Source organism: Canis lupus, chromosome 24 (genome assembly GCF_048164855.1).
Source record: "Canis lupus baileyi chromosome 24, mCanLup2.hap1, whole genome shotgun sequence".
Lineage (NCBI taxonomy): Eukaryota > Metazoa > Chordata > Mammalia > Carnivora > Canidae > Canis > Canis lupus.
Genome location: NC_132861.1, coordinates 42,929,083 through 42,955,664, shown reverse-complemented (window position 1 = coordinate 42,955,664; position 26,582 = coordinate 42,929,083). Strand labels below are relative to the sequence as shown.

The window sequence follows — 26,582 nt, the reverse complement described above, 5'->3', positions numbered from 1 at the left end:
TGCTGTAGCAAATTACCACAAACTGGGTGATTTAAAACAACAGAAATTTACTCTCTTACCATTCTGGAGGTCAAAAGCCCAAGATCAAGGTCTCAGCAGGGCCACACTTCCTCTGAAGGCTCTAAAGCAGAATCTGTTCCTTGACTCTTCCAGCCTCTGGCAGCTGTCAGCACTCCTTGGCTTGTAGCTCCATCGCTTGGAGGCCAGCATCTTCGAATCTCTCTCTGGTCCATCTTCACATCACAGCCTCCTCTGTGGGTGCTCAGGTCTCACTCTGCCTTGCTCCTCTAAGGATGCATGTGATGGCAACTAGGGTCCACCTGAATTCTCAGGAAATCTCCCCATCCTGAGTTAAGATCCTTGACTTAATTACATCTGTTAAGACTTCATCTGGAGCATCCACAGGTTCCAAGAATTAGGATCTGATTTCTTTAGGGGCTGCCATTCAGCCCACTGTGTGTAACCCTCTTCATGTTTGTTTCCTGATCTTCAAGACAGAGATAAGAATACCAAACACATGGGATGCAGGTTTTGATGGTTAAATAAGAAACATATAAATATGAACTCAAATATTTACACACAAATTCAGCATGGCCAATAAATGGAGCTTAAAGAAGACTATAATTTGCTCTATAAAGGTTTATGAGTTATGAACATTTCTTAACTCTCTGCAGCTCTTAAATCCTTACAGATATAACTAATTTTATATTCAATTTGATTGTGTCTAGCACATAATCTTTCAACTTTTTCCTGGGTGTTTTGCTTGTCTGTCTCCAAAATTCTAAGTTATCAATAAAATATATGCTGGCCTTGTTATAAGGAGTATCTTGCCTGGAAGAGGAGATAAATATAGAAGATGATGGGAACTGTATTTTTTAATGGATCGGATGTGATAGAGGAACAGAGAAGGTGACTGTTAACTCTGCCTGGGTTATCCCAGAGGAGATGGCTACTGAGCTGGACCTGCCAACTGGCCACTAGTGCTCACACTGCCTTTAAGCCATGCTTTCTCCACCTTTGATAGTTTCACTACAAGGCAAATTTTAATCATGATGACATCATCTTTTAAAATTTTCGTCTGGGCACCAAAAGCAAAAAAACTGTATCCAAAGTCTTTTGGGTACATTCGATTGTTTCTTTAATAGATTTCTTCTGTTTTACTTTCCATAGATCACTTCTCCTGAGATGCTGGTTCCTCTGCTCAGGGCAAGAGTGACAGACAATACTTCTTGTACTTTGGGATAAAAGTTGGCACAGACTGGCCAGACATGAAGTAGGAAAACAGCAATGTGTCTACCAGGGGACCTCATTAATGCTGCTCATTTTTTACTTTGTTCAGGATTACCTAATGTGTGCCCACGTGAAGAACATGCAGGTGCAGAGATTCTAGGGGCCTGACAAGAGATGACTGCTAGAATTGCTAAGAATTGGCCCAATTGCTAGAATTGGCCCATCCACACCAGCATCTGAGCACCAAATCTGCCATCTTCTTTCTTGCAGAAGCATTTTATATGTTGTGCTCCACGCTGCTAGGATAAGAGACTATAGGAAGCTCTGGATTATTTGTAGCTTCCTAACATCCCTCCATCCTCTTCCACTAATACTACACCCTTACCTTCATGTTACCATCAGAATTCCTGAAATGATCAAAACATACTTCCCTGCACTGTAGGAGATTGCCATCTGAATTATTCTATTGATATTACCAAACCGAAATCAGTTGATGGAAATCCCCAAATTTAATGACCTTTCATAAATCCTTCATCTTTAATATTAATCTGTCATGTTTTCCACAGTTTTAACCCCTGCTTTGTGCCCTCATTCCTCACTCCCATTTTCTACACCTCTGGTACTGTTATAATTCCATTATTTGTTCTTTCATTCTTTTTTGTTTTTGATTCTTCCTTCTGGAACACTCCTTCTGTTGTGACTTTGTTATTCTCTTTTCATCTCTCATTACCCTCTACCCTTCATGTCTATTCTGGTTTCCACCATTATGGCCACTTTGATTTGAGGCTCACATCTTTCCACCACTGAAGTCCTTTGGTGAAGGGAGGCTGACACAGGCAGACATCCCTGCACATCTTTCCTTGTGTGTCCAGTTGACAGGGACACAGGCCAACTCAGTATGCTCAAAACAAAGCCTGTTATCTTGACCTTCAACCCGGTCCTTTTTCTTTCTCCATGTCTATTAATGCCACAGGTTATTAGCCTCTCAATTACCCTGGTTTAGTACCCTTTACTTATCTGTAAATTTTCCTTCAACTTGCAGTCAATTACAAAAATCTAAAGAATCTGTCTGTGCATGGACATTCAGCAAGTGACCAATTCTACTCTTGCAGACTTCTCTTCTAATGCTGAAAGACAAAACCTCACCATTATCTCATGTCTTATAATGTCAATGTGCATACTTTATTTATTTAAAAAGAAAGAGGGTGATGTTTCCATTATTCCAAATTATCAAATATGCTTTGGAAAGGTTACTTGCCAAATGCTACACCTCTAGTAAGTAACATGGGCGGGAAGAGGGCCCAGGTCATTTCATGCCAAATATCCTGGTTTGTAACAATATAAAATGATATTTTCTAGATGTTTTCCAAGCTGCAGTCTTGCTCCTCAGTATCCCCTTACAAATATCCTTAAAAATATATCCCTAAGCAAAAGCCAACACTATCCTGAGCCTTTTTTGGAATCATTCCTACCCCATCATTTCCATGCAAAATGTTCTCATCAGAAAATCCCAGGTGATTTGACAACTGCTCCATGTCTTCTTTTCTCACCGGAAGAACTACTTCCTGTTGCATATCTATAGCTCTTTGTTTATGTTGCTTCCCAGACACAGAAGACACAGGACACGTGTCAGAGTTATTTGAGCGCGTAGCTCCATTCCTCATCATGTATTCAAGTTCCAATTGTATATCTCTTCATTTCTCACAGAAAAGAAATGCCTGTTGCAGAGCCTTGGCCAATAGCCTGGACCACAGCAGGGCCATGATACATCTTTGTGGGGTGAATCATTATTTGATGGGCTTTGGGATTTCTTGTTGAAATAGTTTGAAAGTTTAAAATTTTAATGAAATCTTTCAGACATGCAAAAGGTGTAAAATGATACAGTGCATACTCTTCAGCACACTGTCGGGTTTAGAAAGGAAATATTCCTGATCAAAGTTTCTTGTGTATTCCCTATCCGTCTACCTATTCCCTGGGTCTGCATTTAATGTGTCTCAGCCTTATTCATTCGGTTTTTACTTTTTCTACTTATTTATGATTCTTCAAATATTATGAATACTCTCCCTAGCAGAAGCAAATTTGCAAGGAAGCAGAAGAAATGGGTAATACATTTCTCTAAGGCTCACTGAGTCTCTTAGATCTGCCCTTGGATTTCCCTGAGGATACGCAGACTCATGTTCAGTTGAAGAATAAAGTTCATGTTTATTTTTGGTCTAGAAAAACATATATGGTCAGCATCTCAGTTCCCTAGAGGAAAAACAGGAAAATTTCTGTGGCACAGCTGTTTCAGGGAGCCTGAGAAGGCTTCCTTAGTTAGACTCTTATGTTTCTCTTCCTCCCTAATAATCTTTTTATTCAAAAATGAAGTATCAGTTATAAATTCTTCCTGTATTAGGAAAAACTTCTTAAAATTTTTCTTTCTCTTTGTACTTTCAGAATCTCTATATATTTTTAAATATACTACTTACAAAATTAATTATGGTAATAATAAGGAATTGTGTGGCATATACAGTAAAATGTATTGAGAGGTTTTGGATTTTTATGTTTTATTTGTGTAACTCTTTTGTATTCCCCTGTAATTCAAAATGATTTAATTGTTTAAAATAATATTTTTTAAATGATAATAAAATGAATATCCATGAGCTCACCACTCAACTTAAGAACTAAAGTGTTATTAATATAGGTTATATGTTACATATGTAACATATTTCTTCCCAATTCTCGCTAGTTCCACCTCAGTTTTATGCCAGCTTTACCTATTCATTCCTCTCCTACTCCTCTGATGCCACCTGATGGTCTCCCAGTCAGGTTCTAGTAGGTAAATTATTCCTTAGATAAGGTTGATATCCCCTATGCTTATTCAGTTGAACCATGTAAAACTGCTAGTATTTGATTAGATTTGACCAGCAAAAATGACAATTTCATGTGGCTCAAAATAAAATAGAATCCCTATGATATTCATTCGAATATCTTCAGCTCTTATATCCAGTATTGATCCACAAATACAGAATTCTCTCCTCAAATTGCTCCTTAGCTTTAAATCTAAATTTTCCTCTTCTTGCTATAGACCATATACAGGTGCCCTATTGGCACTTCAAACATGTTCAGGCTTTAGACTCCTCCCCTTTTTGCCCCTCATCTGTCCTTCAGGTTTAGCAAAAACCTTTGTTCTTTTGTTTTCTCAGACTGATCTGTATCAGCACTTAACTTTTTCACCTAGGCATACTACCAGTTTTAGGATCATTCCTTACTCCACTCAACTTAAAACTTTTGCCATATCCAATTGGTTTTATATTTTTATGGTATTACAAATTTATCCAGGCTTTGCTTTCTTGGTGAAATTATCCCAGTGCAATCCCTTCATCATGATTATTGCCACATCATAGTATCTAGTTCTAATTTGTGCTACTTAAAAGTGTAGAGAGTTGGAGGAGTCAATCAGATAGTGATCAAGGAGTCTGCTTTTAATATGGTCAAGTAAGTTCTTACCAGAATGACTCTACCACAGATAACAACTATAAAACCTGGAGAAGACATGAAAAAAATAAAAACTACTTGAAAGTTGTAGACAGTGCACAAAAGTAGGCCAATTCCAGGGGGAATTAACATTTGAAAGGAGGGAACAGTATGGGATGTGTTTCTCATGTTACAGCTTTACTATTAGTATGGAAGCAGCTGCAACCAGTGACATGTGGAGTAAAAAATACTTTCCTTTAAAAAAAAAGAAAAACTTTAAGTTTTTTAAAATCTGAAAAACCAGAGGATAGAATTTAGGGCTACAACAGCTACTTGTGAATGAGGTAGAGATAATAGCAGGCAGCAAGCCAAAGAGAGGGAGCCTCAAATCTGGTTTATAAACTCTAGCAAAATTTGTGGGTGATCTCTGAATCATGCATATGTGAAGAAGATTCAACACAGTCCAGCTCAGAACTGGGATTTTAACTTCTATTTAACTAACTGCCATGTAATTTGAATTTGACTTTGATAGAATAAATTTCCTGATCAAACAAACAAGACAAAGATCAAAACTCTTGGAGATTATAACAAAATCCATTCCCTAGATATGTTCCAAAAATATGTTACTAAGAATGTGGAAAATGTGAGCCATTGTCAAGAGGAGAGACAATTAACAGAAGTAACTCCAAAATCACCAAATATTGGAATGAACATTCAAATGTTTTACAGCAGCCATTAGAATTATGCTCAATGAGTGGGGGGAAAAAGGTTGCAATGAATGAAAGAAGAAAAGCTTTGCTAGAAACAATGAAACTACAAAAAGAAAAAGATGGAAATTCCAGAACTGAAAAATAACGTATCAGTTATCAGAACTTTACCCAATGCTTATTATCAGAATGGAATCAAAAGAGAAAAGATAAAGTGAACCTGAAGCTGAGCTAATAGAAGTGATCAAATCTGAAGATGACACAAAGAAAAGATTGGAAAAAAAATTTAAAGAAGGAGTGGACAGATCCTCATGGACCTTTAGGACAACATCAAGATCTAATATACATGTATAATTGAAGTTTCAGAAGGAGAGAAGAGAAAATGGTGCAAAAATTATTTAAAAATCTACAGGTGACAATTTTTCCATATTTGGTAAATGTAATAAACACACAGATTCAAAGAATTCAGTAAAAACAAAGGAAGATAAAGAAAATCAAGCTAGTCATGTCCTATTTAAATTGCTAAAAAACAATGATAAAGAAAATATCTTGCAAGAAGCCAGAGAAAAATGACACACTACATACAGAACAGCTTTTCAAATGAATGCTGACTTGGCACAAAAACTATAGTACTGACATAGGGTGGAACATATCTTTATGTGCAGAAAGAACAACCTGTCAACTCAAAATTCTATATGAAGCAAAAACATCTTTCACTAATGAAGTTGAAATGAAAACATTTTTAGATGAAATAAAACTAGTGAAATTTTCTCCAGCAGACATACGCTATAAGAATATGCTAAAGCAAATTCTCTGGGATGAAAGAAAACTGCTACCAAATGCATACTTGGATATTCAGGAAAAGTGAATACCAGCTGAAATATAAAATTCTGGATAAATATAAAAGGCTATTTTTCCTTTTAATTTCTTTAAAGTAAAATAAAAAATCACAATATTGTTACATAGAGTTTTTACGGTATACACGTCAATACATATGACAAACAGCGTGAAGGATATGGGGACACATGGGTTAGTACTTGTGTCAGATTTCTACAACTAACATGAAACGGTGGAATATTAAGTTTAAATAGACTGAAAAAGAGGATTAAACAAAAAATAATGCAAGGGACTGCAACTGAAGAACAAATAGATGAATGTACAATTCTAGAAAGAGTCAAGTAATTTCGAAAGGAAATTAAATCAAAGAACAGAAAATCAAGAAACAGAGAGAGAAATAGGAAACAATAAAATGGTAGACCTGTATCCAACCACATCAAAAATTGTAATAACTGGCAGCCTCCGTGGCTCAGTGGTTTAGCACTGCCTTCAGCCCAGGGCCTGATCTTGGAGAGCCTGGATTGAGTCCCATGTCAGGCTCCCTGCATGGAGCCTGCTTCTCGCTCTGCCTGTGTCTCTGCCTCTCTCTCTCCCTCTCTCTCTCTCATGAATAAATAAATAAATGAATAAATAAATAAATAAATAAATAAATAAATAAATAAATAAATCTTTAAAAAAATCATAATAACTGTAATGGTCAGAGCATGATGATTAAAAGACAGGAATTACCATAACTATATGCTGCCTATAAAAATGCCCTTCAAGCACAGAGAGTTGCAAAGCAAATGAATGACAGAAGATGTAGCAGGCAAAGAGCCTCAGAAGGCTGAAGTGTCCATATTAATCAGAAATGGACTTAAAGAAGTTTGCTATTTCCAGGGATAGAGATGATCACAATGATAAAAAGCTTAATTCTTCAGGAATACATAATAATCATAAATATGTGCGAATCTAAGAACAGTGCCCCAAAAGAATATTGTTAGAAGGTGGAGAAGGGTCAGTAAATTATCTTCCAGACTGAGAAGTCACTTTAAGACTGAAAAACACAGCAAGCCACTCCATGCCATTTCCACAGTATTATTCACGGTAACTTACTGACAGGAGGGAATCAGACAAATGCAGAATCCAAGCACTAACCAGCTGCTCTCCACGGAGTCCAGAGTTGACCCACAGCTTTTATAGAGCTAGGGGCATTGCAGTGAGGTCAAAGGGTAGTTATCTAAAGTGGCACCATCTGTGCAGCAGAGAATCTCTTCTAGTTAGATAAAGTGGGGGCTTCCATGTGCCACTTTAGGCAAGATCAGAATAAGCCTTCCTGGATTTCCATGGGGGCTTACATTAATCTCCATAGCACCTGCAACACATAGCCCCAAGGGAGGCCATTGCTCCAGCATGAACCAGATGGAGGGTCAAAGATAGAGGCAGTGTTGTCAGCAGTCCTACAAATATGAAGCAAAAATTGACATAATTCTGGGCACCTGGGTGGTTCAGTTGTTGCGCATCTGCTTTTGGTTCAGGTTGTAATCCTGGGGTCCCAGGATAGAGTCCTGCATCAGGCACCCCACAGAGAGTCTGCTTTTCTCTCTGCCACTGTCTCTGTGTCTCTCATGAATAAATAAATAAAATATTTTTTTAAAAACTGACATAATTCGACAGAGAAATAGCATGATTAAAGATTTTAACTCTTCTATCTTGGCAAATGATAGAACAAGTAGACAATATTAGGGGGGAACTAAGGTAATCTAGGTGACGCTATCCACTGTCTTACCATTGTTATTTACACACTGACAATTATAGGGTGTAGAAGTGCCAAGGGAATCCAAAAAAGAAAGAAAGAAAAAAGACTTTTTAACAAGCAATGCTGGAATAATTGGATATCAACATGGAAAAAAAATAAAGTCCTATTTTCTACCACACATAAAAGTAGTTAGAGATGGAATTAGAATGGAATTAGAGATGGAATATTGACCTGCATGTAAAAGCTAAAACTATAAAAGTTTTATAAGAAAACTTTATGGAATACCTTCACGACTTCAACGTAGAAAAATATTCTTGGATCACAAAAAGCAATAAAAGAAACATTGATGTTAGGTTTCATTGAATTAAAAATAAATATTTTTATCAAAATCACCATTAAGAAAATTAATATGCAAGTAATAGACTTGGAGAGAATACTTAAAAAACATATCTGACAAAGTACTGGCATCAAGGATATATAAACTTTTACAACTTAGTGACAAAAATACAAGAAACTCCAGAAGATATGGGCAAAGTTTAAACAGACATTCCCAAAAGAAGTTACTCAAATGGTCAATAAGCTCATGAGAAAAGTTGAAGTCATTAGAGGTGTTCAAATTAAATCCACAATGAAATGATACTCAATAGTCAACAGAATAGCTAAACATACAAAGGTGAGTAACATTAGTTGTTGTTGAGGATGTAGAACAGCTGAAATTTTCATATGTTTTTGGTTGGAAAGTAAAATGGTACAACTAGTTTGGATAAAGATCTGGCATTTTCTTTTCTTTTTTTTTTTTAAAGATTTTATTTATTTATTCATGAGAGACAGAAAGGCAGAGACACAGGCAGAGGGAGAAGCAGCTCCATGCAGGGAGCCCTATGTGGGACTCGATCCCAGGTCCCCAAGATCAGGCCCTGGGCTGAAGGCGGGGCTAAACCGCTGAGCCATCTGGGCTGCCCAGCATTTTCTTATAAAAATAAGCACACACCTACTCAACAATTCTAATCCTACATAGTTACTCAAAATAAATGAAAATGTATGCCCACCATAAGATTTTTACAAGATTGGTTATAGTGTATTTACCGAAATAGCCCTGACTTGGAAAGTCTAGGTGTCTATCAATGGGAGAATGGATAAACTGGCATATTCATACAATGGAATATTCCTCAGCCATAACATAATATATGAGATGAATAAATGAGTTTTGCAAACATTACGCTGAGTGAAAGAACCTTTCCATAAAAGAGTCCATACTGCGTGTATGGTTTATATAAGGTTCCAGAAATGGCAGAGTTAGTCTATAAGTTAGTCTGTAATATGAAAAAAAAAAATCTGAGCAGAAGTTGCTTTTGAAGTATGGGGGTAAGAATTTGCTGGAAAATGAGATTAGACAGCTCTCTTTGGCATTAGTAATGCTCTCAATGGGGTTTGGGTTATCTTAGTGTATGCATTTGTCAAAACTCAACATATGTACACTTAAAATTTGTGCACTTCTGTAATGTTTAGTTTATATTGAAATAAAAACTGTAATGAAATGTCTGCTGAAGCATTTTGGGGGAAATTCTGCATGGTCTTATTTTAAGGCATTATAATGTTTCTCAAAATACATGATGGATCAATTGGTGGGCACAGTGATGGATACACGGATAGTTATGTGTCAAACATATTTAGTAAAATGTGAATGGTATATGGGTATTCACTAGAAAAAAAATTTAAATTTGTGGTGTTTGAAAATTTTCACTATAAAATGTTGAAAAAGGGGGGCACCTGGGTGGCTCGGTTGATTAAGACTCTGACTCTTGATTTCAACTCAGCTCATGATCTCAGGGTTGTGAGATCGAGCCTCATGTTGGACTCTTTGTGCTCAGTGCAGAGTCTGCTTGGGATTCTCTCTCTCCCTCTCTCTGCACCCCCCACCCCAGGAAAAGTTGAAAAAGGAAATGAGCAACAAATAAAAATAGAGATGAGAATGATATCTAAAATATACAATTAAGGATGATAATAAATCAGCTGACATAGGTGATGGAAAACAAGACTTCAGAGTGTTCACCAAATGAGATTACCACCAGCAACTCTAGATTTAGACATTGCTGCAGCCATTTGAAGTTCTCAGTACCACTGGGGGTGAGGGGCTTCTCCTCCAGAATCTGATGTGTAGCTGGGAGATAGCCAGGCATCTCCTGAATGAAAAGAAGGGTGGCAACTGAGATGTGTGTTCACTATTGTTCAACCTAAATTCATATCTTCCTACTCCACGGCAGAGGCATATTGAGGAGGTGAAAACAAACTGGGAGACTGCTCAAGGTCATCTTCCTCCAGGTCAAAGGACATAGCAGGAAAGAGGACAAGAGCTTGCAATGACACTTTGACCTTGGAAAGGGATCAAACTTGTCAGTAGTTGGTTTCATGCCCCATTCCTGAGTGGCTTGTGTCCACCCAAATTACTCTTTGTTTTTGAATAGATAGCAAGATATCTCAAATACAATCAAATAGGCAATTCTGCAGCATAAGTTTAAAATCACATGTTCAGGGGATCCCTGGGTGGCGCAGCGGTTTGGCGCCTGCCTTTGGCCCAGGGCACGATCCTGGAGACCCGGGATCGAGTCCCACGTCGGGCTCCCGGGGCATGGAGCCTGCTTCTCCCTCTGCCTGTGTCTCTGCCTCTCTCTCTCTCTCTGTGACTATCATAAATAAAAAAAAAAAAAAATTAAAAAAAATAAAATAAAATAAAATCACATGTTCAGTTTATGCAATATGCATTGGGAAGCCATGAGAGTAAATTCCTGATAACAGAATAATTATCCCCAAATTAAGACTTAGGGGATACTTATCCTTAGATGGTAGAAAGTGGGGCAGCCCCAGTGGCGCAGCGGTTTAGCGCCGCCTGCAGCCCAGGGTGTGATCCTGGAGACCCTGGATCGAGTCCCACGTCAGGCTCTCTGTATGATGCCTGCTTCTCCTTCTGCCTGTGTCTCTGCCTCTCTCTCTGTCTCTATGAATAAATAAATAAAATCTTAAAAAAAAAAAAAAAAAGATGGTAGAAAGTGTGAAAGTATTCAGGAGCAAGGAGGGTAAATCAGGAGAATATCAAAATAGAAAAGGTGGGAGAGACTTAGGGATAAATATTAAGAGAGATCACTAGAAAGTGGAAACATTGGTGGACTGTGTGACTAAATGGTCCCTGGTTGCTAACAGTTCCCACTGGAGAGGCAGGAGTAAAAAACGTGACTGGTAAAGTCTCAGTCCATTTGAGCTGCTGTGACAACATATTACAGATTGGGAAGCTCATCACCAACAGGGCTCATATGAGGGTTCCACCCTCATGGATTAGGCAATTCCCAAAGATCCTGCCTACTAAAAACCTTTGGCGGTTGGGACTTCAACATGAGTCTGGGGGACACATTCAGACTGTAACAGGTAAACAGGATATGGGGGAGGCAGATGTTAATCACCTGGAGGTTTTGCCTCAGAAAGAGGAAGACTAGGCTAATCTCCCAATCCCTAACCCTATCACCCAACAGCCTCCTAATGATCCGCAAGGGAGCACATTTTCCTTATAAGAAAAATGCCCTCCTGTCACCATAAATGTCCCACCGAGGACACCTTAGAGTATGTGGCTAACCCCAAAACAATCCTTTTGTGAATGAAAATCTCAGGGACTCACATGTCACTCACTAGATTGCACATGCCCTGAAATAGCACAGACGTGTCCCCTTACTGTTTCAGCAAGTTGTGTTCAAAGGGAGAGCAGCCTACGCCTAATCTCTGTTTGCCGTAGCTGCCAAAACATATTACAACATATAAAGGAGGCAGTCAGCTGAATTATAAGCGAATCCCTTTCTTAGAAAATGACATCTCAGGATAGCCTGCCAAAAGAGCGGCAGAGATACTAAGTCAAGCCAAGAAAGGAAAGCTGAAGAACAGAGCGGGCCGTCTTTCCTGCCCTGTGGAAGACAGGAGGGTTTTGGCAATTGAGAAGTTAACCTGAATTTACCTGGAGAGGGGAGTGGATTTTTAATCATGCCCAAGCGTTGGAAGTGTAGACCTTCAGGGTAAGGGTAAAAAGTCTATGCTAATAAAGAACACAAATGTAGCCAAAAGTGAATTCTGGAAAATGGAATTCAATGAGCAGAAGGCTATTGTAAGCAATCCCTGTGTGTGATGAAGAAGACTTGAACCCTTCTTATAATCACTTACCATTTAATCACGATGTTGGGGCCCCAACATAGGTGTCCCCCTCTTCAATTAAGGACTTATTTAATTAATTGAGTAGGTAATTTAATTTAATTTAATTAATTGGGTAGGTAATACCTGATACAGCAAGTGGATGCAGAGGTAGAATTAGGAGGACAATAGGCTTGTTGGGGACACCTATGTGAGAAAAGGACAGGAACAGGATTGGGAGGAGGAAGCCATCCCACCATAATGCAGACTGCAATACCTCTGCCGGCCCCAGGGGGTGTTCTGGAGCAAAGCACGCCTGATTGCATGACCTGCCCTGGGGCAGAAATGAGATTAGGCCTTTGCTCAAGGACTAGGGGGATTCTTAAACATAACCTGGGGCAGATCTTAAAGGAACACACAGCTCAAGGCTGTCAGCCAACCACAGTCCTCACAAAGAGAAATCTGAGAGACACATCTCTGTGTATTCATAATCCCACAGCACAGGTAAGGACCATCTGCATCAAATATAGGAACTGAGCCCAATGAGAGAGAATAGGCAACCATAGAGCTTTCTTCAGCTGTTCACTCCAGAGACAGAAGCAGACTATGACTAGTCCTCAGGAATCATAAATGAACATGAACCAGAAAATCCTGGAAGGTTATCACAGAACACTGGTTCACCACCACTGAGATGGTGGAGGTGTTAAGGATGACCACTGAGCATCGTCCAACTGGAGAAGGACGAAACAGACTCACTCTTCACCCTGAGTGTGGATTCAGGGATACCAGGAACTGGGGGCTTATAGTCATAAGACATGTAGTACTCATTCCTATCTATTGTGTGAGCAATCTGCTTGTGCCTTTTCCTCAGGAGGGGAGGCTGTAAGCATAATGCTGCTCTGAAATACACAGAGTTCTGGTAACTCTGGGGGAATCGAGGATGCCAGCACACAACATCAAAAGAGTTCCCATGCTTCTCCTCAAGGTAAATTCCCAGGAGTGATGACCACTGGGAAACCTTAGGACCAGGAGGTGTGGAACCACCTGTTTACCTGTGTAAACTCAGAGAAGCAACACTTTCCTTGGAAAACATTATCTAGATACATTGGACATGTAGTCCTATGACATTTCTTACGTTTAAACAATTTCTCACTAGAAAACTGTAATGTAATTGGCAGGTACATTAGTACCTTCACTTAGTATGTCCGCCATTGATTTAAAATATTCAACAGTATTTAAGAAGATGAATAGTATCACTTTGAAATGTCTCTAAAGATGGGGCTGACAGGAAATCAGAAAAAAAAAGGGTGTTAGGGTTGAAATAGCTAAAATATTATATTTTATATACATTTTAATTCTACAATGGCAAAACAAATTCTTGATTTTTATATTTATTTTTAGAATTATTAGGGAAGTGAAATAGGCATTAAATATTGTGCCTGTTCTATCAACTTTGAGAAATGATCATCAAAAAAAAAAAAATCACCTAGGTTCCAACAGCCAAGGGGACTTTCTGAAAGGTAAACATTTTTCTATTTCACACCCTTCAGGAGGATTTCAGATCCTGCTGATGGACCTGGTTCTCAGAAACAACCTCTACTTTGCTTGGGTCACAGCAAACTCTGCTCCTTTCTCCAACTCCTTTGTGTAATGTTTCCTCATCTCTCTGTCTTCCTGCTTGTCTTCTACTTCTTGTCTGCTTCCTTCACTGTCATTGAGTGCCATCCATATAAATCACATGGAACATATGTGACATCCTCGAGAACAACTTGAAACAGTAACAATATCCCCTCCTTGTAGAGATGGAGAAACTGAGGCTGAGCAAGTCAGAGAGGTATGCTTACATTTCTTCTCCTCACATCATCACCTGCTCTCTTATTTGCCTTTAATTATCTATTTATAACAGGAGAACCACCAAGTAAATTTTAAAGTGTCACTCTGGCAATTGATTTAAATATTTCCTCATGTAGTTTTTGAGTTTTGTTTTAGTTTGTTTTGTTTTGTTTTTGGTAACTGATGATGGACATTAATAATATGACATGTGAGGAGTGAAAAAAATCAAAATTAAAGCAGGAAGAAGTTGGTCTACAATGAAGGGTGTACTCAGGGTAATTAAAAGCTGGTACATGTATGTTGCTAAGTGAAAAAAAAATGATCTGGGAAAACTACATAGTGTATGACTCTAACTCTATGACATTTTGGAAAAACAGAAAACTATAGAGACAGTAAAACCCATCAGTGGTGGTTGGGCTTGGGGTGGGAGGATGAATAGATGGAATGTGGGATTTTAGGCCATTGAAATTATTCTGTGTGATAATGTAATGGTGAATGCATGGTTTTATGCATTTGGCAAAACCCATAGAACCGTAGAACACAAAGAGTGAACCCTAATGCAAACTACGACTTCAGTTAATGACAGTGCACCAATATTGGTTCATCAATTGTAACAAACGTGCCTTACCACTGAAAGATGTTGATCACAGGGGAGACTATGGAGCCTGGTGGTGGGGATGACGGGGAAGAGCAAGGATATGGTGATATGGGAAGTCTGTACTTTCTCACTGATTTTCTTTAAACCTAAACTTCCCTAGAAAATAAAGTCTACTGTTATTTTTTTTTAAAAGCACTGCCTTAAAAAATAGCTGGTACAAGAAGAAGGTTGGCTAATGCCCAGATATCAAAATATACCCCAATTTTAGGACATAGTTTAAAGTTGTTAGATATGCTGCCTGCTAAATGTCTGAGCCCTGAAGAATAATGCCAAGTGGCTTTAAATCATGAACAAAGAACAAAGAGAAACGATTCTAATACAAATTTCCATTTTTCTCTATTCACTACAGACAGCATGCTCATGCCTTTAAGTCATGGGCAGATGGCTCAGTGACAGGCGGTGGGTATTCATATGTGCAGGACTGAATCTCATTACACTCTAACAAGAAGATCATAATGGAGACAATCAAAACCAAGTCTGGCTAATCATATGCAAGAGGCACTGATTTTTTTTTTTTTTTTTTTAAACTCAGGGCAGGGACATTTTCATGCAATCTGAGAAATCTGATGATGAATGTTACTTTCATTATCTTTTATTTCCCTTTGTCCTTTAAAGATCTAAGTGAACCAATGTAATTTAAAAACTAATATCCAATTACATTACAGTTATTTTTATTATTGTGTTTCCCCTCAATGTTACATAAAGGAGACCATCTCTTTTTCTTGCTTATTATTATTATTATCCTGCCAGAAGTCCTTTAAAAATCTCCATTGTAAAGCACATTCTATCCCTTAAAATATGTGCAGTTGATAACGAAAAGAGTCTCAGCATAACCCGCCAGTATCATCATCAACAAACTCACTGAATTTCAATACATAGCAAATTACACAGGCCTCTATTTCAGTTTATAATGTAAACTACATAGCATGGAGTAGACTTATTTTAAAATGCATTGAAAATACTAGCAATCTCATATATTTTGTGGACCTCATTTAATTAAGAATATGCATCCATGCAAGACCGGTTTGGGAGTAGAAGTAGTGAAATATGTATTTTTTCAAAATTATTAATAACTTTAAAAATCCATGTCAATTTTAAAATGATAACTCTGTGGCCTGTAAGCATCCTGGGACAGGCACGATTTTAAGAAACTCTTTCATCCATAATAGGAAACAAGCTTAGTAAACCTGAAAATGCCAGCACACCAAGTGCTCTGAATATACATGAAAGAAATTGAGTTAATAAACCACAAGAGAGGTAAAAGGATGATGGGTGCTTCTCAGGGAACTGAGCACTCCTGCAAGATGTCAGGGGCTGATGCAGTAAGTGAGACTATGTGGACAGTGAAATCAGAAGACATTATTGAGCATCCATTATGCACAATGTGTTGAGGTGGGGTGGGGATGAGATAGGGGTTGGCTTATGCAAGCAGACAGACAATTCAGCAAATTATCTTGAGATAAACTCCAGAAATGCCAGGTAAAGTGATACAAGCATTATTTTCTATGCATAGCTGAAGTGTTGAGAAAGAAGAGAAAGAATGTGAACAAAGGCATAGCTTTCGGGAAGGTGTGTCAGGGAGGGACAATGCCCAAAGTTGGAGACTGAGCTGTCATTTCTTTATGAAGCCAGCAATGGAGGCCAGTAGCCTGAATGAAGTGGATCATGATTAAGAAAGCCTCTGTACCCTCAAGGAAAAGAATGCAGCTAAAGAATTCATTTATCTACATGAAAAGACAGGGAGCAATCTTGTCTATCCTAGCCCTGTCCATTACGGTGGTTTGGAGTAGGAGAATTCAAATATCTGATCCAAGCATCAGGAATTAACATAAAATAGGTTTTCTAGGACTGCGGAGATATTAGTAGGCATTCAGCAAAACAAAAAGCAAAACTGCCTTGGATCTCACGAGGATTCCCAGATAGAGCTCTTTTAAGTTAGGTTTCCGATCCAATATTATAAAACATGCAAGAGAACAAGCCTCCATAGCAAGAGATAGCACACGCCAAAAAGCAGGAGTAGAATCCTGAGAACTTCCAGGGAAATAATCATGCAGAAGAAGCTATAAAATAAATAGATTTCGAATGTTTAAAAGATTTTTTTTAAAAAAGATGCTGAGACCATAAGAAAATGGCACCATAATAAAAGAGCAGATCAATTAAAATAGTAATAGATGTCTCAGAGTTTAAATAAAAGCATAGTCATTCAAATTCAGATCTTAATGAATGAATAAAATTGTAGATTAGATACAGCTGAAGAAAGAATTGGTAGGAAGGAAAATTAATCCAGACAGCCATTCTCAATCTTGGCAGCATATTCGAATCTCCTGAAAAATTTTAAAATCCCAGTGTCCAGACAACACCAACTAGATTAAAATCTTTGAAGAAAAGATTTAGGCATCAGGTTTTTTCAAAGTTCCATAAGTAAGTACAGTGTGAGGCTGTTCTAGCAAGAGCTGCCTCAGAAATAGCATGTAAGAAATTTGTTAATGGAAGTAGCATGATCCAGAGAGAAAACACATACACCCCACGTAAGCCTTTGTTGTAGTTCTATATTTTTGGGGTGTCTTCTCTATGCCAGACACCATAGATAGATGAGACACAAAAATTAAGGGTTCCCAAGCGCATCATTAAGCACAGTTACCACAAAAGCCAAACCTACCGACGTGCTACTGCTACTAAGAAGTTAGATGGCAGCTAAAATTTTGCTATAACATGGAGACAGTTGCATTGCAATCAAGGAAAATTCAGAAATCTTAATCCATTGGGGTATTCCAGTAAAACTATTGCTTATTTTCCCCAATACCTGCTCCCAACTGTGCTGTACTAAACACAATATTTGCTCCTTCTGCTCTGGGGGTCCCAGCAGGACCTGAGGTCCCCCCTCAACTATGGCCAGCTCTCCAGAGTCTTTCATGAGTAGGCTTTTAGGTCTCCACTTGCCTAGGGCATCTCAGGCTCTTTCCCACTGGGAAAGGAAGGAATAGTCTCTCCATGAGCGGTGAACTCACTGCTTTGATCCTGTCCCTCCTAACGTGCCTGGTGATGGCAGGAAAATGTGGAGCAGGGACATCTGTGGGAAGGTGGCTGAGCCCCAGTGGTGATGATTCCATGATTCCAGAAGGTGCTGCCCTATGTGTTAAACCATCACCTGAGTCTGGGGTCACTGGAAACATCTCACTTCACCCCCATGCATGGGAATAACATGAAAGATATTTCACGAGCCCAACCTTAAAAGGAAAACACAGCCTTAGAAATAAATTTAAAATGAAAAAAATTAATAAGCCTTTTCCCTTGGCCTTATCCTTTTCTTAATAATTCATAAAGCCTATTTTTTAAAAATAAGCATTGTACTTGATTGTTACACTTTTTCAATAAACCTTTAAAATTCTTGAAATGTTGAGAAATCCCAAATACTTCAGAACTATTTCTTGGAATGAATTCCATCATAAAGTTTAAAATGTTGCCCATATTTAAAGACAGTCAGACAGTGATATTAATATCTTTCAATTCATTTGTTTGCTATAGTTTATATTGATTAAATAATTCTCATTAAAGACGATGGAACAAAGCACATTTCCTTGGGGATACAGATATAGAGCCCTGTTTCCTACCGTTTTCTGCATTGTATTGCCACCTACTGGCAAATTTTATTATGACACATTAGCTAGAACCATCTATTTGCCGTTACCAGAATTGCCATTAAAAAAAAAAAAAAAAAATCAGAGCAATGACAATCCAGACATTAGCACATGCCCACTATTGTACCCCACTGTTCATCTACCTTGACAAATGAAAGACATACAATTATTTTTTGAAATAGCAATAAAAGAGAACAATCTCCATAATTTTATTGACCCTGTTGGGTTATTTAGTAAAACCAAGCAGTATTATATTTTTTAAGATATTTTGATTAAATATTTTTAGATTCAGAGTATTCCTAGAAATAATTTTTATGTTGTTTATTTATTTTTTTAAAGATCTTATTTTAATTACTCTCTACACCCAACATGGACCTTGAACCCACAACCCCAAGATTAAGCGTCACACACTCCAACTGATCCAGCCAGACGCCCCAGAAATAATAACTTTACATTTGTCATTCTACATCTGAGAAAACATAGGCCCAGAAAGAAAAACATATTAAGTGTTTGTTGAAGGCCTAGCTAGCTGGTAAATTCAGATGAAAACCCCAGGAATTATGACTCACGGCTAGAGGTTTTTCTGCCATTTGGCTTTATTAGCTAAGAAAACTGTCTCACTACTTTATTGGAGAAAGCGTCAGGAAGTCATGGAAATAATTAGATGAGAGATGAGGGAAGCTCAATCATCATTTAATGGAATAAAATTAAAGGTCCCATGAAATAAAACTATGTGGACAATGAAGTTTGCTGTGTGGAGAGCAGAAGAGAGCCTTGGAGGGACAGAATTCAAACTAGTGCATCAGCTCAAAGTGAGGTTCATTAATGTCATATAACCAATATTTCCATTATGACAAAAGATATATATCATTGTTGCTGTATTTTCAGCTATGTGAAAGAAAAATACTCCATAAGCCCCAAGAATTATATAGGAAAACCAGAGCTAGGCTGAACTATCTTTGATCTTAGTACCCGATCCTACATTAGAAAAAAAAAAAAGAAAGAAAAAAGACTGCCAAATCCAGTTTTTCCTTTTATTTTTTTCAAATCTTTGTTCAATTTCATTACAATTCCTCAATATAAAAACCTGCTACAGTTTCTTGAGGTTTTTAGAGTTTATCTTTTTAATGTTGAATCAGGTGAGCATTCAACAATTCCAAATCCTATTCACAGAATGATCTGGGTAGTTCTTTTAATAGAATAATTGAGAAAATATTACAGAAGTTATTATTTTTCTTTAACCAGTTCGAAAAACATCCTAAATTTAAAGATGTAAGAGTTTTTAAAAGCAATCAAATATACAATTGCATGGGAATGATCTTGTTTTTAAAAATTCCAAATATGTACTTTAAAAAGATGAAGGTTTTCTGCTGTTCGCATGTGATAACTAAATTAGAAATGAACAGGTGATTAATACAAAGTACTTTAACTGTGGTCCTGGTCCTAAAACAAAGTGTTAAAGATAGGATGCTCTTCAGTAGAAATAAAGCACCTAAAGATAAAAGAAGAAAACTCTTGGAACTGACATCATCAGCATCACCAGGGAATTGGTAACAAAGGTAAATGATCAGGCCTAATGGAAACTTCCTGAATCAGAAGTGCCCAGAACGGGGCCCAGAAAGTGTGTTTAAACATGTCCTCCAGTGGGGTGCCTGGGTGGCTCAGTAGGTTGAGGGTCTGATTCTTGATTTCGGGTCAGGTCATGATCTCATGGGTTGTGGGATGGAGCCTTGCATCAGGCTCTGTTCTCAGCATGGAATCGGCTTGAGATTCTCTCTCTGCCTCTCCCTCTGTCCCTCCTCCCACTTTCTCTCTCTCTCTCAAATGAATAACTAAATCTTTACAAAGGAAAAACGACAACAAAACTCAAAATATGTCCTTCAGCTGATTCATGTGTACGCCAGAGCTTTAGAAGTCATAGTCGGTGCTTCAATAGACCTTGGTCCTTTTTGTCTTCAAATAGTTTACCCCTAAAAAGCAAAACCTCGCTGTTAATGCCCCTGGTGGCAGCTATCAATTTATTGCCAGTCGTTTCCAAATCACATCTTTTGTTCAAATTACTGGTTTCTGTCTCTCTGATTGGACCTCAGATCATTCATTTAGCTTTTTCATCAGATCCTCCTAGAATATAGGATCAATTCATGGGTTGTATCGAGTGGTGGTTCACGAAGACCCTACACACATCTAAATTGCATAGACAAATAATTTCGTTTTTCTTGAGAAAAAACTCTCATCGGGCTGTGCATATTGAATAATTTTTAACTTCATGCAGAATGATCCATGCTGAACCTCTACGTGCAATTAGTAGTAATAATAAATCTAATGTGAATAGTTTTCTAAGCAGTTTTTCTTTTATTACATATGATTTTGAATATAATTCCTGCAGTAGAATAAACTTAAAGTAGTACCTGTAACAGTTATAACAGCCATGTGAGGCGCCTCAGTTGGGGCCATACTACACCTTGCGTGGCGCCAACAGTGGATGACACTCATGGAAGTCCCCTCTGTCAAAACTTCTCTGAGTGACTGGTATAGCAGAGAGGTCTGTATTATGAGGTCATGGGACCCTGAGCCCTGAATGAACAATTCTAGTGTTTATGATGTGTTTTTAGGAGAAAACAGAGAAGGGTTACATTCATAGCATCTGGATCCTTTTGACAGAATCCTTGACTCGATGGAAACTAATATCAAATGAAAACATAAAAGACATGATGGGCCCACACTGCAGAATGCTTGGGAGACCTAACTTACTTCCCTATGTTTGCTTCGTGTTATTGGAATTTTAGGATTCCAGATTTCTAGACTAGATCACCAACAACATTTCTGAAGTTTTCTTTCAGCTAAAGAGAAATCACATCTCCCTTGACAACTTTCCACAGCCTCTGATAATTTCAGAACACCGTCCCCTTCCCACAACATAAGCATCTGCCCTTGGAATAAGGGGTGAGGACGTAAGGTTGGACATCAGGAGAGCCCAGTGCATGGCTGGTATTTAGGCCCATAACATGAAGATGGTGCTTTCTTTCTTTTTTTAAAAATGGAAAACCTGTGTTTTTCTCAACAGCACTTATCACCATGTGAGCCACTCTATAGGTCTTATTGTGATTTTTGCATTATATGTCTCTTTACCCACCCCCACCCCCAAGCTGCCAGGTAAAATTCAGTTCCCCAATTAAATTAGAATATTAGAGAATGAATGAATAACTCTTTAGCCCAAGTATGTCCCATGCAATATTTGGAACATGCTTACGTTAGGAAAACAACGCTGTTTAGTATCAGTATCTTCCATGCAATATTTGACATATACTTGCACGGAACAACAAATACTTTTGCATGACCTAAATATTTTACGAGACATAGTTACACTAAAAAAATATTTGTTGATTATCTGAAATTTAAATGTAATTGGGTTTTCGCATTGCTCCTCCCCCACTCCTCGCCCTCCGTTCCCCCAGTGGTTATGACAGAAGTTTCTGGAGAACACTTGCTTCATGTTTTCTTCTTCCCTCCTACATCCTAGAGGAACTTTGTAGGAACCTGATAGACATTTGGAAAGGAGAGGCTTAGGTTTCCTGGTGAATTTGCTTCCTGACAAAGTCGATCTCACAAAAGTAGAGAAGGGTACAGATTCCAGTGTTACACTCACCCCAACAGGATGGCCAAACACCTGCGGGACACTCAGTAGGTCTACCACAGAATTTTTGGAGCAGACAGTCCAGTATTTTTATAAACAGGTATTAGTGTATACCTGAATAGGTAAGTGCGGGAATTAACCATAGGAATCAAGGATAAGAAGTCATTAAAAAGAAGGCAGTGGAGCCACTATATATAGAAAGTATTGGGAATCCAGAACATTGAAATGTTCTAGATGGCCACCGCCTACAAGCAAATGACTCAGCTGACTCTGGAACACTTCCAGGGTTCCTCTCCTTTGGAAATAAAATGGTTCTTTCTCTATCTGTCCTAGGCTGGGCATCATCAGGTCGCTGCTACAGCTCCTGCCTCAGCTTTCAACACCACCTTTTCTTTCTTTCTTCCTTTTTTTTTTTTTTTTTTAATATTTCACTTACCTATTTGTGAAAGAGAGAGTGAGTGAAAGAGCACAAGCAGAGGGAGAGGGAGAAGCAGGCTCCTGGCTGAGCAGGGAGCCTGATGTGGGGCTCAATCCCAGGACCCTGGGATTAGGACCTGAGCCAAAGGCAGACACTTAACCCACTGAGCCACCCAGGCATCCCGACAACTGCCTTTTCTGTTTCTGCTTCAGCAAAATCAAGCGTGTGAGAGTTCAGGGAGCACACTGTGCCTCTTCTCCTTTCATTCCTAAGGGAATCCTACTCTCCTGGCTCTTTTCCTCCTTGCTCTCCATGCTGGGAGTGGAGTGTAGGGGTTACAGGCTACTTCTCCATACTCTCCCACTAGAGGCTGGGTGAACTTGGACGAAACTCTGAACCCTTTTTTGTGCCTCACTCTCCCCATCTGACAAAAGGGGACCAGGAGAGTGTCACGGGCCTTCCATGGAGGTTTCCAGTGATCTTACACAGAGAACACAGCACAGTGCCTCGTAAATGTGAAAATCTAGACAAACATATCAATTAACTATTTTAAATATGGTTCATTTTATTCTAATGCTAGCAGTATGTGCAATCACTCCTGTGACAATCCTGTGGCCTGGCACAAAGGGAGCCTAAAAGCAGAAGCCTTCCCCATTAAGGTGACCTGTTAGCCACAGAGGTGGGGAGGGTCTAGGGAGGAGGCGGGGATGGCAAGATTAATGGGCTCAGCTCGCCCTCTGGTGGCAACAACGGGGAAGTGCGAGGGGGGAAGGAACCATCGTTCTGGCTCACCTGCCAACACCCACTCAAGCTCCACCCCAGGCCAGGGTCTCTGGAGGGCCCTGGGCTCTGTGAAAATATCAGGATATGGACACAGAGCGCTCGCTGTGCTAGGTAAGACTTCGAGCTTCTCCCCCCTCAACTCCCCCGCACTGATACCTACTCATTGGTTTATGACTGAGTTAAGAGTCTCCTCTGACCTTGCCTTCCCAAGCTGAATTAGACAAATCTCCATGTTCCCAAACTGGGGACACTGGGGATGCAGTTGTGGAAGCTCATGCATATTGACAGAGCCCTCCGCTCCTGCGAGATTTTGCCCCCAAAATCCTGGGGACAAAGCATGTTGCCCTTACACTCCGTTGATAAGGGGGTCAAACACATCTGGACACCAACAACTGGATTGCTCAGGTTGTGACAGGTAAGGGGGCCGGAGAGCCCAGAAGAAGTATCGGGATTCCTGAAGCTGGGGCAGAGGTGCGGTGGGGTCAGTGGAGTCGTCTCTGAGGACAGAGGTTTTGAGGGGACATCTGTAACATGAGGAAGAGCTGGTTAGAAGAGAGTTTACAGTATAAGTGGATTTGAAGACAAAAGTGTGATCCAACGGGGACTCCTCCATGGCTCAGTGGTTGAGCATCTATCTGCCTTCGGCTCAGGTTGTGATCCTGGGCCCTGGGATTGAGTCCCACAGCAGGCTCCCCTTCAGGAAACTTGCTTCTCCGTCTACCTATGTCTCTGCCCCTCTCTCTCTCTCTCTCAATCTCTGTGTCTTTCATGAATAAATAAATTCTTTTTTTTTAAAGGGTCATCCAACAAACCCAAGAAGAAATGTGTAAATTTGCTGAAGACTGTGAGGCATTTGAGGTGATGCTGATAATGTCGCTTGGTTTAACAGATGCCTAGAGCCCAAGATGATGAGTGGTGTGTCTAGACTCTTACCCATGAACATTCTATCACAACAGGCTTTACCTAAAGTAGACTGCAATTGCCTCTCTTTTGAGAAGTCCACCCTTCTCTTCCCTCCCTTCCCTTCCTTTCCCTTCCCTTCCCTTCTTTCCTTCTTTCCAGAACTACCCATGTAGGAATACTTGAAGGAAGAACATTCCAGAAGGAAGGAAAAACAAAGACAAATGCCCAAAGAGCAAGCATGCCTTGCTTGCTCTAGGAAAAACTCAGAGCCACGTGGCTGGAACAGGGCTCTTTGATCAGATACAGAAAAACTTATCTGTGGGTCTCCCAACTCCCACACCGATGTTTCCATGATACTAATGCAATCAGTGCGGGGATACAAGAGAAATTACTCAGAAGCAAGACATAATTCCTGTGGTTATTGTCGGGTCGTAACCATAACAAGAGAGCGTTTGTGAGAGAGGATATTTATTTGTTTGTTTGCTTGTTTTTAATAAGGTCATTTATTTCTCTGGCTCGCTGTGACTGGACACTAGATCATTGCCGAAGAACATTCTGGCGCTGAATGTAATGCCTGTGGGAGCTCCGAGTGTGGGTGGTTTCATGGGCAGGAAGTAGGGGAGAGCCGTATTCTATTGCAAAAACAGTCGAACCCCACAGAAACATTTTCAGATGTCAGGTACTCGGGGAGGAGACTGTGCCATCTTCAGGCCTGCACGTCCAGAGCCCAGCATCGTGTCTGGCACCAAAGAGGTTCAGTAAATTGGAACCAAAGTTGGTTGAAGCAAACGGGAACATTTTGTTCCTCCAAGATGAGATAGACAATCCAGCTGTGGGTTGGGTTCCCAGCTAGTATTTCTAGGCAGGAGTGTTGAAGGAGCTTGTTTGTGCTGTGAGCCCTGCCTCTTCACTGAAGCTTTCAAGAAGGCGCACAGTCGTTCTCAAAGCAGAGCAGCTGGGGCTGGGGCCTGGAATTCTTGCTCTGCCCACACCTTGCCCACAGCCCGTAGCTCAACTGGATTCGACTCCCAGATCGTTCCGGTCCCTGCAGGTAACCCCCAGCAGACGCCTCAAGAAGAGAGGGCTTGTTTGGCTTGGCGGTCAACTCAACTGGTTTCTGTGGTTTCCCATTGCTTCCCTCCACTGCCCCCCCCCCAACTCCCCTCCCACGCGAAACCTGATCATCCAGCTACGTATTGGAGAAAACCAACTGCTCAGAGATCTCTGAGCTCTGGTCTGAGCTACCACAGAAAAACTCACAGCAACCCAATGAGTTGCAAACACGCTGAGAACCGGACTCTCTGCAAGTGTGGTTATATAAATGCCAGATCTGGTGCAGATACTCACTTCTGGAATGACTGGCGAATGTCACCACACAGAAGGTTTTAGGTGTTTTTCTGCCGTTCACTGTTCTTTAACCATGGCAGGTCATTAAACCTCTTTAGACCCACTTTCCTTGTCTAGAAAATGGGCATCATAAGCGTCCCTCCCAAGGCAATATTAAGGATACACATGGCCATCGGAACATGTTTTAAAGGTAAATTAAAATAAAGGTTTTTACATTTCTGACATGGTACATGCTTGTTCATCATTTTTCTGCCTTGCTGCCCTGTTTCTCTTCAATCTTTCTTGATTTTAGACTCTTGGTCATATTTCATCACTCCGTAATGACCAGATGCTTTTTTTTAAAAAAAATATTTTATTTGTTTATTCATGAGAGACACAGAGAGAGAGGCAGAGACACAGGCAGAGGGAGAAGCAGGCTCCATGCAGGGAGCCCGATGTGCGACTCGATCCGGGGTCTCCAGGATCACACCCTGGGCTGAAGGCGGCACTAAACAGCTGAGCCACCTGGGCTGCCCCACCACCCCCCTTTTTTTTTGAGAGAGAGTGAGAGAGAGCATGTGCAAGGGGGAGGTTGGGAAGGGGCAGACAAAGAGGGAGAGAGGGGCATAAGCAGGCTCCATGCTCAGTGCTTAGCCCTACATGGGGCTTGATCTCAGGACTCTGAGATCATGACCTGAGTGCAAATCAAACGTCCCACGCTGAGCCAACTGAGCCACCCAGGTGCCCCTGGAGATTAGATGCTTAACTAAACAAACCAATGAAAACAACAGAAAAAGACAAAGATCCCCAGTCACTGATTTTGGAGGAGACAAATGATAATTTTGTGGTCCTACCCTCTTTGGAGTCATACCCTTCCTGCTTCCCAGGACAGAGAAAACCCTCCCCAACTATATGAACGACAGGCATTAAAATACAAACTTTAAATAAGACTCTCAAATGGTGTTTTAAGGATGCCTGGGTGGCTCAGTGGTTGAGCGTCTGCCTTCAGCTCAGGGCGTGATCCCAGGGTCCTGGGATCGAGTCCCATGTCGGGCTCCTTGCATGGAGCCTGCTTCTCCCTCTGCCTGTGTCTCTGCCTCTCTCTCTGTGCCTCTCATGAATAAATAAGAAATTCTAGCAGGCAACTGTGTCTGATTTTGCATTTCCCGGGAAATTTTAAGATCTTCCCTGTGCACAGTTAGCAGACCGCCAGGCAGCACAGAGAAAAGGGCGCACTCTGTCACTAACACACTT

At 39.9% G+C, this 26,582-nt stretch overlaps 1 long non-coding RNA gene across 1 annotated transcript in view; it reads right to left on the bottom strand.

The window, feature by feature from the left end:
- LOC140616124 (uncharacterized) overlaps window positions 1-20,795 on the bottom strand; it is a 32,439-nt gene extending 11,644 nt beyond the window's left edge. Inside the window, exon 1 of the long non-coding RNA XR_012016649.1 lies at window positions 20,673-20,795. This is a non-coding gene — a long non-coding RNA (uncharacterized lncRNA). The remainder of the gene's footprint in view (window positions 1-20,672) is intronic.
- Between the last annotated feature and the right edge of the window lie 5,787 nt (window positions 20,796-26,582).